The following is a 14,405-nucleotide window of genomic DNA, read 5'->3' as shown; positions in this document are numbered from 1 at the left end:
AGGTTTATCACATATTGCAATTAGAGAGGTCCTTGGGGCTTTTATATCGTGCTCGTTCTAAATTTTTCGATGTGGGTAAGCTCCAATATAGAGTGGATGTGTTAACAATACCTAAAGCTTTTAAAGCTTAAGTATATTTTTGTTATCGAGGGCTATATGCATTGGGATATGTGACTTGCAATATATGTTATCACATCGCATCATTTCAAAAGGATAAAAAAGGGGTTACTCATTAGGATTTGTGAAATTCAATAATGTCAGGATTTGTTTAAGGAAGGCTCATTCGAGTTGTTTGGGTCAATGAATTTTGGATTTTTTATTCAAATAAGCTCAAATTTGTCCTTTTAAAGCACTAAAATATTTTGGTGTTCTATGTTTTAAAAATTAAAAGCGTCCCCATTATTTATATAATAATTTCCTAAGAGATTTATATATAAATAAATGGGGGGCGTGGTTGTTGAATAGCACAAAAGAGGGCTAATCATAGGTTCCTAAGATAATTCTTCTTTTAGGGCTTCAAATGAGCTTTGTGCATTCTTATCCCAATGGAGAGAGATATCTTAACGAAGAAGGTGTAACCAGGTGAACAAGTAGCGTAGTCAGAAAAAAGTGACGTAAGAAGTTGACCTTACCCTGCAAGATTTGGAGCTACTTTAAGGTTTTTGGAGGTGATATTTCCTTGATGACCTGGACTTTGATAGGGTTGACTCTATACCTTTATGGGAAACAATGAATCTCACTAGTCATCTCACGTTAACGCAAAAGACACAATTGAGAGGGTTCAATCATAGGTTATATTTTTGACATATTTAGATCACTAGGAGAAGGTCCTCCAAATCGTCATCACGCATTTGGGATCTTACAGTAAGGCCATCCAAATAGGTTAGAATGTGATGAGCCATATCATGGAAGATATAATTCATGGCTTGCTGGAAGGTGGCACCGACAGTTTTAAGGCCAAATGGCATCACTCAGTATGGAAATGTGTCCCATAGGGTTGTGAAGGTTATTTTATACGGATATGTGTGGCGGATCTAAATTTGATTATACCCAAAGAACATGTCCATGAAGGATAGGGATTCATGACCTTCACAAGCGTCAATGACTTGGTTGATGAATGGCATAGGGTAATCGTCCTTGGGACATGATTGGTTTAGATCTCAAAAATCGGTACAAGAACGAATGATACAATATTTTTTCATAATGTGTATAGGGTTATAATCCTAAAAAGTGTAAGCAATAGGATAGATGAAACCAACTTTGTGGAGTTTCTCAATTTCTTTCATGATCACTTCTGCCTTCGAGGGATGAAGTTTATGTTGTTTCTACCTAACATGGTGGGTGTCAAGCCAGGTGTTAATATGGGTTTCCACAATGTTGGGATTGATACTTGGCATCCCAGAGTAGACCCATGCAAGGATATCCCTATATTCTTGGAACAAGTCAGTGTATGAGGCCACCTCTTCTTAAGGGTAGGTTGCCCCTAGTTAGATCTCTTCAACTAGCTAGGTTTGTTTAAAATATTTACCTTAATGGTAGGTGAATTTGACATGTTCCCTTCCTCGAATGCATCTCGTGCCAGGATGGGATTCTTAGACCAATCTATATTTCGTGGAGGCAAGAAATATTTTGATTCTATGGCGCAAACATCAAGGCTAGGTGCGTAAGTAGGTACAAATTATTTTTTAGGTAGAAAGAACAAATGATGGTGCATGGAATCCCATGGACATTCAAGTTTTGGCATGGCCTCTAAAATATATCCGTCTAAGTGAAAAATATTATCTAACATTGGATTGGATTGCGCGAGTTTGTGAGGGTGGCATTTGGGCCAAGCTATGCTAGTCGGAAACCAAGAATATGATTTGGTGGTTGAGGATGAATACAATGGATGAATACTAAACACTTCAAGAGAATTCCTTGAGCTATGGTGCTTAAAAATCCTCAATAAGGAGGTTCCTTTCCTCAATCTCTTTGCAATATTCTCCTCTCTATCGATGAAGTATCAAGGCTCTCTTAATGGTGAAATCATCTCCACACTAGAACGATGGATTTCTAAGAAGAAACTATACCAACACAATAGTTCTCTACTTATTTTGCTTCAACAATGAAATGAAGGATTTCTCTGATATCAATTTTTCTAGCATAACATTGTCTTCTCTTTGGTTCTCCCATGGCCTGCTTATATAGAATTTTTTTAATCTCTCTTCCCTCTCTTGGTTCATGAATAAAAGTGACTTATGAGTAGGACAAGAGCATTCCTTTGAGGGTTTCGTATCTTCAAGGAAACTTGAATTCGACTTTCCTTGACTGGAACATGTCAGGGAATCATCTTTCAAGTGTGGGAAGTGGCCCTGATTTCGCTAAGTCGACCTTTTCTTCGACCACATGACTTTAAAAGATAATGTCCCATAGTTGTAATTTATTCCTGAGCATAAGCTGCACACTCCAATTTTATACATAAAACATTAGGAGATTTTTTGTTTTTGAACTTCATAATGTATTCCGCTAGAAAATATTCAATTTTATATTATGCTGGATGAATTTGGGCGTATTTTGGATTTTAAAAATATGTGTACGATTTTATGGTGTTAACACTAGGTTTAATCACATCCTTCTCTAATAGCTAATGAAGCTAATTCTTCTATTTCCTTTCATCCATAATGGACTATTTGTGTAGCCCAATATTTGGTAGTGGAGATTAAAGTATTAATTGGATTTTGTGCTTTACTTTCCTCTTTTGTGGTATCCCTTAGGCTCTTCGGAAACTTCCCTATATTCCTATAAAAACCGCTCCAATTTTTGTTTCTATTCTTTATTACACCCTTATAGGGATTCCTTTTCCCTTATTGACATAACTAGATTGATTTTCTATTAAGAAAAATAAAAGATATTTCTCACCAATATCATTCAATTTATTAGATTGGTTGGAACCTACTAGTGAAATTTTGGACTTTCCTTCCTTCTTTTTAAAGATGAATTATTTCCTATCATTCATGAGGTTACATAGATTGGCTCTGTGCATGAATATTACATCTTGGATATACATGTAGGTGATCTCAAACACATCTTTACATACATGAATTGCTACCACATCCAATTATATTTCATCAACATAATCAACAATGATAACGATTTTTTTTACCTTGATTACCGCATCTTTATTACTGATACAAATGTATATGGGATAGGATGTTATAGAAATTCCAATCCAAGTTTTTTAAAGAAATACACTAATATGATATTATCCTATTAACTTGTCTTAGATAGGGAATTAATCTTGGTATTCTTGTTCTACATGTTAATGTGGAATATTTTGGTCTACACTAATTCACCTCCTTTTGCATTAATGTGCAAATAATATTATGATCTACATCAAAACTAATTTCCACTTGATTACATGTATATGTTACTAGAAGATTCTTCTTCATCCCATTTTTCTTATGTATCTTTGTGTTCAAATTCTTATGTAGTTTATCACATTTCTCCTTAGTGTGACCATCAATATTGTAGTGGTTACAGGGGTCAATAGGACCCTTACACTAATATATAGTGTATCTTTTCTTCTAATCCTTTGCTCGTTTCCACTTATTGTTTCATTGCATCGAATCTTATTGGTTCCCTTTCTATTTCAAAATAGATGAATATGATTTCTTTTGGCCTATTATCTTTATGTATTGTTCATGTACACAAGTATCATTTGATAATTTTGATTGAACACCTTCTTTCATAGATGGATATGTTTGCCCTATAAATACTTGAGTACGCATATCCTCTTGGAACACATATCTTTCATGATGGTAATCATCCTTTATTTGATGGTTTACTATTGTACACCTTTCCCAAAACTCTTCCTAAACTGATACCATCAAATATATTGGTCCTGTATATACCTCATAGGGTATAAATAGGATTTTATGAGGGTTTTTATGACCTACAACTTATTTTACAAGGGGATAAGAATCTAGAATAAGTTCATTACTATGAAAATCTCATCGGGTTAGAAAATGAAAATCTAACTTCAATCTAGAAAATTATATTTTATGTTCCTTATTTATTTAGGGAACCATAATGTATACTTCAAATTGTTGCAACTAGAAATTAAATTTTAACTTATCGACTCACCATGGTCTGGCATTCAATTGAACTTAACTTCCATAATTAATAGGAAATGTGGATATGTGACATTTTGAAAATAAATTACCCTTTCTATAGATCTTTCCTTGAGTCCTTTTCTAATTCTTCATGATCCATTATTTTTCCTATAAGATAACCGATAATTTAGAACCCCCATATTCTTCAATTCCAAGTTTCTTCACTATAGTAATGATAAGGAGGTACATATTATGGTTGATGTCACCGATGTACACTTGTAGCCTCACAAATATCTTTTCTGTCAAATTTATATTCTTTTAAATAAAGTATTCCACCATCGCTAAGGTTTTGCATACTTTTACCTAAATCACTTCCTGGATCCCCTACAAAGTTCTCAAAAACATCCTCAATGAAATATTCGCTAATACAAATATGATATATAAATGGCTATCGATAATCCATTATATATTTTGACACATCAAATGTGCTAAAATATATAGTGTGAAGGTTAAAATCACTTGTATTATGGATTTGTTAGTTATTTATTTTATTCTTATGAATGATGTAAAGAAATTATGGAAAATATGGACAAACAAATATATCACACACCATCCACAATGAACACAAATACATTCCCTTGGAAACTATTATGGGAGAAAATCTAGCAAGAAGGTGAGGTTACTCTACTCTTTTTTCTTATATGGAAATAATTTATGTAAAAGCGAGAGAAACTCTCTGTGGAGTTACTTGAAACTTGTGGGTTTTTTAGCTACTACAAAGTAATAACCCCATATGTTATTATCTCTAACATCCAATACTAGTTTTTCTTCACTAAATTGGAACAAAATATAATGAGAATGGAACCCCTTCTCCTATTGATGGACTAATTTTGACATTTCTCAATATCTAACTCGAGTTTTATTCAATGCTCATCTACAACTATAAATTTTACCATTATAGATTTGTATTCATGTTCCAAACATGGATATTTCCCTTTTCTTGAGTAACAAGAGCTGACATGGAATTCTCTGAATCATGGTGGTCAATTACAATAGGTGAAGTTGAGGGAGGCATAAATTTTGCATATGAAGTCTAATTAATGTGATTCCTGAATTGTTGGAAATATATCTAGCCACATAATGAAATTAGTTGGTTTTGTAATTTTGTGAGAGATTTATAATACAAAAAATGTTATTTAATACCTTAAAATGAATTTGCAATATTTCAAACCCTCGCTATCCAAGCTAGAACCAATAATTGGAAATGAACTTGCAAGTTTTTCCCCGTAATTTTTCTACTCTAAAAACGTCTAGATAGATGATAAACAATATAATGATTGAATACAATTCATACCTCCCTATTTTGTAATAATTTTGGTCCCCAAAATATTTCACTGAGTGAGGTGAAGACATTTTTCATCTACCTTCTCCCTAGAATACCATTTTACTTTTCCTCGAAGTTGTCATTTCATGCCAATATACCAAAAGTGATGTTTCCACTATCTTTTATTTCTATACCTATTTGGAAAAATTGTGTCCTTTTCCATATTTTCCTAAGAATCATGTGCTAATTCATCCATGGAAGTACGACTTACCACTCCTCCTTATCCAAAGTGGAAGGCTCATAGAGTTAAAATGTATCCACATTCACCATAGAATAAATGCATCTATGTGGGGTAGAATAAATTTGAATGAATTATATCCCACCTTTTCGAGGACCTTCAATGAACAATATTGAAAATATTTGATCTTCTTACTAAGATACTATAGTCCTTCCTTGTTCAACTTGAAGCATACATTATCTCCTACTCCTAATGACTTATCTTTTCTATGTTGATATCGTTTGTCATTTTTTCTTTCTATGAATTATTTAGTGTCTGTTGTACATATAATTGGATGTACCTAATATTTTCAACATTTTTCCTTCTCTTAATGCATCCCTTGTGATATCCTACCTCAATAATCCTTGATGTCCATATACAACATCTAAAGGGGAAGGTGGAAAATATCCAAAATAAGCTTCAAATAGGTACATACTATGAACAATGTGGATTGATCTATTATAGGATTTTAGTATATGATCCATATTTACATGTGAGAGCTTTGAATGTTTCTGATTATAACCCCTCAAAATCTACACCAAATTCCGATTAACTAGTTTCATTTTCCCATCTCCCTATTGATGGGATGTCGTAGGCTACTTTAGTTTCATATCTATATTCTCCCACAATGTATTTCAAAATAAATTGAGAAACACGGTATCCCTATTTGAAATTATTCCTATTATAATCCCATAGTGAACCGAAACATGTTCAAAGAAAGTGTTTACTACCTCTTCCCACTGATGGTCTTTTAATGGGGCATGATAATGCACAATTTTTTGAACCTATCAACCACCCAAAAGAAGTAGTCATGTCATTTCCTAGTTATTGCTAAAACTACCATAGAATCTGATGAGCCCCAATTTTGGTACAATTTGGGCTCATTTTTGGCCTATTTTGCTTGCTCAAACCATTCATTTTTATTGTTTATGCATACACTTCTTAGTTTATTCATGTTGTTTGTAGGAGAAAGGATAGGCACTTTATCTACGTAGCTAATGCATTGTGATTCCAGGTTTTGGCATTAAAAGGGAGCAAAAGACAACGAAAAGGTGGCAAGGAGACAACGAGTTGGCATTGCTGACGTAAGGAGAGGTTGTCCACGGTCTTGGGGGACATTCCTCGTGATCCTCACCAAGAACTCCGAGCCCCACTCCATCCTCCCTCCGAGCTTAATACACGGCCAGCTGTTCTACAGGAACAGCAGTTCAAAACTGCTCTACAGGAAACAGCATTTATGATCATCCTACAGGATCAGCAGTTAAACTATAGATTGAACAGCCGAGCTCCTAGAATCATGGATACTTGTTGGAGCATCGTTTTGTATAATTATAGAGGCCTTAGCGTTGGTTAGGTTGTTGAAACTCTCGTATTACTATTGTAATTTTGGAGCACAGCTCAAGTTTCGTTCTCTTTTGTAAGCCAATTTGGCATGTTATCAGATTATGAATAAAGAAGGCCACTTTTGAGTTAGTTCTGAGTTTTATCAAGGAGCTATAGCTCTCAGGTTAGGGCCCAACCTGAGAGCCATAGACCTCCTCAGTGTTGTAATGCATTTACCATTAGTTCCAGCACTTGAGTTTGTTTAGTTTCCTATGCAATTCGGATTTCCAGCTTGTTAGTTTCATTGTTTTCATTAGCATAGATAGGACTGGTATGATGCTTTGCTTTCAGTATTCAAGTTTGATAGGTTGGTAGAATAAATCTCTTGGAGCTCCAACAAAAACAGGTTGTAAAGGTTCACTACCATCTCACTGTTTGGGATTGGGGTGTAGACCATGATTAGCCACCAAAAAGAACAACAGTCGTTTCATCTCCACGCAAGCTGCCACATGAACGTTTGTATTGAAGATCCATTCATACATTCTCGACATTGATCCATACTGCACTCTCACGCATTAGTTTCATTTCTTGTTTTCCATTTCGGATTTATAGGTTTCATGGCATAATAGGTTAATGAATTTCTTGTTTTGATGCACAGGTCATTTGTTTCATTTACACTGCTCTTTCTCAAGCCACTTCCTTCGTCGTTTTCTCCATCCACCTGCAAGTTCTATTCACCTTCTATCTCACTCACTTGCCCTCCAACTCTCTCATTTCACGTACAGCTCCATCTCCTGCACTCTCGTTGATTCCACCTTTCCAAAACATCAACCCATTGCATGCACCCTTCCTTCGTCTGACTTTCCATTTCCTGAGACATCATCAGGTCCATCTCCATCTCCCTTAGCCTCCCACACCATTCCATTTCTCCTCCATCACTCCAACCACTCACAGTAGGACATCCTGTAGCCATTTGTAGACATCCTGTAGAAAACAGAGTATCCTGTAGGATCCCCTGCAGCCTTCCTGTAGGAGGCCACTCACTTCGTTGCCGAGCTTTTGAATGTGAGGGACCTCTGTGGATGGGTGCTAAGGATCCCTAGGGACCTTTCCTAGCCTCCCCAACCTGTCCCACACTTTCCTTCCTTCTACATCCCACCTGCACAATCAAACCCTAATTAGGCCAAGTTCACACTCATTCCACACACCTAAAGGAAAAACACAAAAACACATTTCTCATGATGCAAGTAGCTTAGACCCATGCATTTACACTTGTTAGAGGTAATGACAACATTCATAAGAGTTGCATCCACATTCTTTGCATTATAGAGGATAGACTAGTTAAATTAGGGTTTCATAGATTTACATGCTTTAAATTGCTTTTGATTCAGTTTGTCAAGTAGAGTAGCCTTCCTTTGAGTTAGCTTTCGTCCATCATTGATAAAGCTTCTTCTGTGAGCCTATAGAAGTTGGCTTAAGCCCTAGCAGACTTGTGCCAGTTGACCAAGTGACAGCTGCGACAAGGGCTAGTACTTGTGCATACAACACCGTCGCTTCCAAGTTTGTACGAACTACCGGGTTGATAAAATTAAGAGACAGGAAGCCCCAGGAGTTGTAGCATTATTGCTACAATACTGGAGCTCACCATCTTTTTGGCGCCGTTGCCGGGGAAGCGTCAGAGTATTAGTAATTGTTGCTTTTCTTCTACTTTCGTACTCTTACTTCTGCTAAGTAGTTTGCTTCATTTCCATTCTGCAAAAGTAGCATAGACTTTCCTGCTTTCCTAGACTAATCTTTCCTGCTTTCCTAGATTAATATTTCCTGCTTTCCTAGATTAATCTTTCCTGCTTTCCTAGATTAATATTTCCTGCTTTCGATTTTTTAGGTTTTCCTGATGGCGAGAATGGCGAACCCTAGCTCCCCCGTCTCCTTGCCCTCGGCCGCCGTCAGCTCCTGGACTGCGCTGCGTGAGAAAAGATTGGAGCGATCGGAGCATCGAAACAGGGGCTATCTCTCTGCTGCAGATCAGCAACAAGGCCACGCCATTTTCAATGGTTCGAACCCCAGCTTTGATGCTTCCAGGCCCCAGGCCGCCGTTGGGTCACAAATCGCTCCGACCGCGGAAGGATTGAAGAGATCTGGGCAAAGATCATCGGCAGGTACTCAAGATCTCAATGCCATGATCGCTGGGATTGTAGATACAGAAGAGTCTGCTTTCCTCTTATCGGAGAGCTCCGGGAAAACATGGCCCCGTCCCCCTGCTTCCACGGCGCGACGGAGCAGCCCCCTTTCGACTATTGAAGCAGTGGATAAGGAAAATCGTGCGGCTCCCTTAGCCTATCCTCGGACCAGCGCTTCCAGAAAAGAGGGAACGACACTAATCAGATGTATGCCGCCCCTGCACACTAGACCAAAGCCGGATTCGAAACTCTATCAAGGCATCTGCCTTCCCGCCCCTCAGAACGGTTGGGGAAAAAAGCCTTCAGAATCATCCGCAGCTTTCCAGATTCAAATCAGGCTTCTTTCAGGAAAAACCATGCTTCAATGGGTTTGCCAGGCGGATCCAGTGCGGAATCTCAAGCATGCATTGGACATCAAATTGGGAATCCCTTCGGCAGACCAACGGCTTCTCTACCAAGGTAAACATCTGGAGGATCTCTTTCCTATTTCTTTTTACGGTATTGAGAAAGATGCATCTATTATCCTTTCCCTTCGTCTTAGAGGAGGAGCTGGGGGAGAGCCTTCCTCAGCTAAGGGTTTTTCGTACAAAGATGCAGTCCATGGCAAGCAAGCTGAAAAGACAGAGCCACCAATACAGACTTCACCCAAGGCCTTTTTGGTTGACAAAATGGAGGAGATCCCATCAGTTGAAATCTCCTACCCTGATCTTGAAGACGAAACCCAGAAATTTGCTGAAAGAGCCATCATCTGCAGATTCAATGGGCTCTGGCCACGCTCACAGGATCTTTATGACTGGATCAAAGCCACCTGGACGGATCGTTGTAAGGTTTATTTCTGTGCAAAAGGATATTTCATAGTGTTGTTCGATGACCTAGAGCATTGCTACAATGCCCTAGACGAAGGCCCTTGGTTCATGGGATCAGCTGGTCTCTTCCTAACTCCATGGTTTCCCGACTTTGACCCAGCTTCAGCAGTCATCACCAAGGCTCCGGTATGGATCAGGCTTCCAAATCTCCCAGTTCACCTGTGGCGTACAGAAGTATACAGGCAAATAGGCAATGCCCTGGGTCGCTTCTGGATGGGAGACTACCAGAGAGAGAGGCAGGGTCTCTATACATACGCCAGAGTGTGTGTGGAGCTTGATTTAAGCAAGGGACTGCCAGAGTACATCAATCTCAAGATCAAGGACGCTATCTGGACCCAGTTTATAGAGTACGAGAACACTGCCTTCAGATGCCGTCATTGTCACCAAACAGGGCACCTACATATCTCTTGCCCATCGCTGTCAGCAAGAGCAAAAAAGGGCCTCTTTGCTCATACTAAGCCCAAGCGTTGGGCCCCCTGCCCACCGCCGCCAACCGGAAGCTCCAGCCCCCCTAGTATGGAAAAGGTTCCAAGTATGGAAAAGGAGGAAAATCAGTCAGAACCAGATCAGATGCCGCAGACGATGGATCCGCCCACGAACATTATGGAGCACACCCATGTCTCAGCAAATTCCCAGAAACGTCCCCATGAGACTTCCTCCTCAGACTCAGAGAAGGAGTCCCCAATGATAGAGAACTCCAGTCTCCAAGTTGTTCTTGCCCATCCTCCTCACGAGGGCTGGACACAAGTTAACAAAAAGAAAGGGAAAAAACATTGTGGTGTAATCACTGTCCCGCTGGGGTAACAGCTTGTATTTGCTTTCGATTCTTCAGGTGTAGCAGTGTTTGTTTACTCCTTCCGAGACCGAGGTTGGTGAATTTATCATTTCCGGTCTGTCGGTCTTTTGTCTTTCCTGCAGCTCAGGGTTTGTATCTCTCTTCCGGGACCGAGGTTGATGTATCTATCATTTCCGGTCTGACGGTCTTTTGCCTCTCCTGTTTGTACCATATTGATTTCTCTTAATAGATTTAGTCTTTACCGATAAAAAAAAAAATATTTCCTGCTTTCCTAGATTAATATTTCCAATTCCGCAAATTTCATTTGAGTAATCTAGTTAGTTGTAGATCACTTTGTTTCAGTTTTGCAGGTACAAGAAAAAAAAAACAAAAGCACTAAAAACAGAGAAGAGTCCTTTCCCTTTCATGCCTCGTAGGAACCGAGATAGATCAGGCAAATTCCTACCAAACACCCCCACCACATCACTTAGTCACCCTTCACTCTTCGGTGGTGACAGTGATTCAGAGGAAACTATAGGTGAACGTCCCAAGACATACCGAAATCCTATAGAAGAAGAAGATTTAGAGACCACTCCACCTAAAGCTATGGCTGACAATAGAGAGGATGAGAGGATAGAAGGAGCTTTCCCCATCCGAGAGACCAATGGTGAGATGAAAATGAAAAACATTAGCCCCTCTGCTTTGCCTCACTTCCATGGAATGACCACTGAGGATCCTGATACCTTCCTATTTGAGTTTGTTGTCCTCTGTAGGACCTATGACTATACTGAGGATGAACAAAAGCTAAAACTTTTCCCTTCTACTCTCAAGGATGCAGCACTACGCTGGTTCATGGGTTTGCCTGGGAATAGTATCACCACATGGGCTCAGATGCAGCAAGCCTTCAACACCAAGTACCGGGATTATTGTAGGTCCAAGGAAACAAAGGGGGAAATCTTTCGGATGACCATGGGAAACGATGAATCTTTAGAGGACTATGAGGAAAGGTTCCAACTTAGTTACAAGCGGGCCAGGTGCACACTTGACCCTGAATCCCTTAAGTTGGTTCTGCTCCAAGGAGTACCTGAAGATCTCTTAGATACCCTTCACATGTTAGCTGGGGGGGACATTTACCAACTGCCTTATGAGGACATCAAAACTGTGTTTAGAAATCATTCTAGGGCAGCTAGGAAACGAGGTAGAGGAAACCTCCTCTCCACTGGTGTCCCTTTCTCCAAACATGAGTTTACAAACCAATTAGAAGACCTTAAGAGTGAGGTGAGACATACCATCGCCATGCAGCTGGACACATTCAGGATCCAGCAAAAGAAAGAAGAAGCTGAGAGAGCCCTGGCTGTCTTCTGCCCTAGGTGCACAAGAAGACATCCTAAGAACGAATGCCCATTGCATTCGGTTGAAGTGTGTTTTGTTTGTGAGGAGGACCATCCTACCAATCAGTGTCCTACCTTACCTGGGTTTAAAGCCATGTACCAAGGGACTGAAGCCCCCACTGAACCTCTCTACTTCATCAACCAAAGGAGGCCACAAGGATCTAGACCCTATCAGCAGGGAATGCAAGGGGCACCACAAGCCTATTACAACCCCAACCAATCGATTCCTATGCCTTCCTGGGGTCCCCCTGCTCATCCTTCTTGGTCCATGCCTCCGCCATGGTCTTATCCACCGCAGTATGGTCTTATCCACCGCAGTATCCTACTCAACCCACTACTCATTCATATCACTCACATGCCCAGTCACAGCCTCAGTGGAGTGCACCTCAGTCGGGGTGGAGGCCTCAATACAACAATCCTCCCGCCATTCTGCCTCCACCTCCAGTTCAGCCACAACCATTACCTCCTACTCCTCCAAGGCAACCTCAAATGCCTGCTCAACCGAACCCAAACCCCAACAATAGACAGGCTCAGCAGGTATATATTGGGGAGACCTCATGCCCTATCGATGCTGTGGAGATCCAGGAGATCAATCTTAGATCTGGAAAGACTCTTCCAGATTGCCAACCTCCTCCCCCAGAGGATGAGGAAAACCATCAGGAGAGTGAACCAAAACCTATTCCACCCTTTCCTGAGAGACTTACAGCCACCACACAACCCAACCCGGAGGAAGATGAGCTTCTGGGAGAGCTCAAGCAGTTGTGTGTGAAGATACCCCTTCTCCAGGCCATCAAGGATGTGCCAATCTATAACAAGCTAGTTAAGGAGAAGTGTTTCAAACATCCAGGCAGACGGAAGAAAGATGCTTCAACTATCAATGTCATAGGACAACTGTCTGACCTTATGCTAGGACAAGTCATCTGTCCAAAGTACTTAGATCCTGGAAGTCCTGTAGTAGATGTCCACATCAATGGCACCATCATACCCCACACCCTGATTGATCTGGGGGCTGCCATTAATGTAATGACCAGGGATACCATGTGCAAGCTCAATCTTCAAGGTTCCTTGAGGAAGACCTCGACAGTACTGCAATTAGCAGATCGCTCCACTGTGACTCCCGAAGGAATTGTGGAGGATGTCTTGGTCTCTATTGACTCTTGGGAGTATCCTGCAGACTTCCTGGTTCTGCAACCAAAGGCAAAGCTTACTGGATATCCCCTCATTTTGGGAAGGCCTTGGTTAGCCACTGCAGATGCCTATATTAGTTGTCGTGCCGGAAATATGACCATCAAAAATGGTCCTATGTCCAAGCAACTTGTCCTATACCCTCCTGCCCAACCCTCTTTAGAGCATGACTTACCACTCTGGTTGGAAGAAGGAGAAGAAGACGAGGTGTATTCAGCACCTCTATGTACCATAGAAACCAATAGAAGAAATCCCCCAACCGAGGATGATTTGATCGAGAACTTGATCCAAAACCCACCTACCAGTGCACTACCTTTAGAAAAATTGGTGGAGGATGCCCAAGCCAGCACCTTAGTGGATCTTTGTACAACCAACCCTGTCACTCCCAGAGTTAAGAATGTGGAATTCGGCCCTGAGAGAGCATTGAAAATCAGCTCCTCCCTATCTCCTTCTCAGGAAAAGGAGCTGTGCAACCTGTTGGCCAGCCACTTAGATGCTTTTGCTTGGAGCTATAAGGAGATGAAAGGAGTCCATCCCTCGGTCTGTACTCATCATATATACATCAAAGAGGACTGTAAACCGGTTAGGCAACCGCAGAGGAGAATGAATCCAGCCCTTAAAGACATTGTCAAGGAAGAATTGCAAAAACTGTTAGATGCCGGATTCATCTACCCCATCTCAGATAGTGAATGGGTGTCCCCTCTAGTGTTGGTTCCCAAGAAGAATGGGAAGTGGAGGATCTATGTAGATTACCGGGAGCTGAACAAAGCTACCAAGAAAGACCATTTCCCTCTACCTTTCATAGATCAAGTGTTGGATGAACTAGCAGGAAAGAAGTTCTTCTCTTTCCTGGATGGGTTTAGCGGGTACAATCAAATCCAAATCAGCCTAGAAGACCAAGATAAGACCACCTTCACTTGCCCTTGGGGTACCTTTGCCTACCGAGTCCTTCCCTTTGGGCTGTGCAATGCTCCTGCTACTTTCCAGAGAGCT

This window comes from Pinus tabuliformis, chromosome 8 (assembly GCF_031772625.1).
Source record: "Pinus tabuliformis cultivar Carrire ecotype Pingquan chromosome 8, CPIR1, whole genome shotgun sequence".
Lineage (NCBI taxonomy): Eukaryota > Viridiplantae > Streptophyta > Pinopsida > Pinales > Pinaceae > Pinus > Pinus tabuliformis.
Note: the sequence above shows the minus strand (reverse complement) of the source record.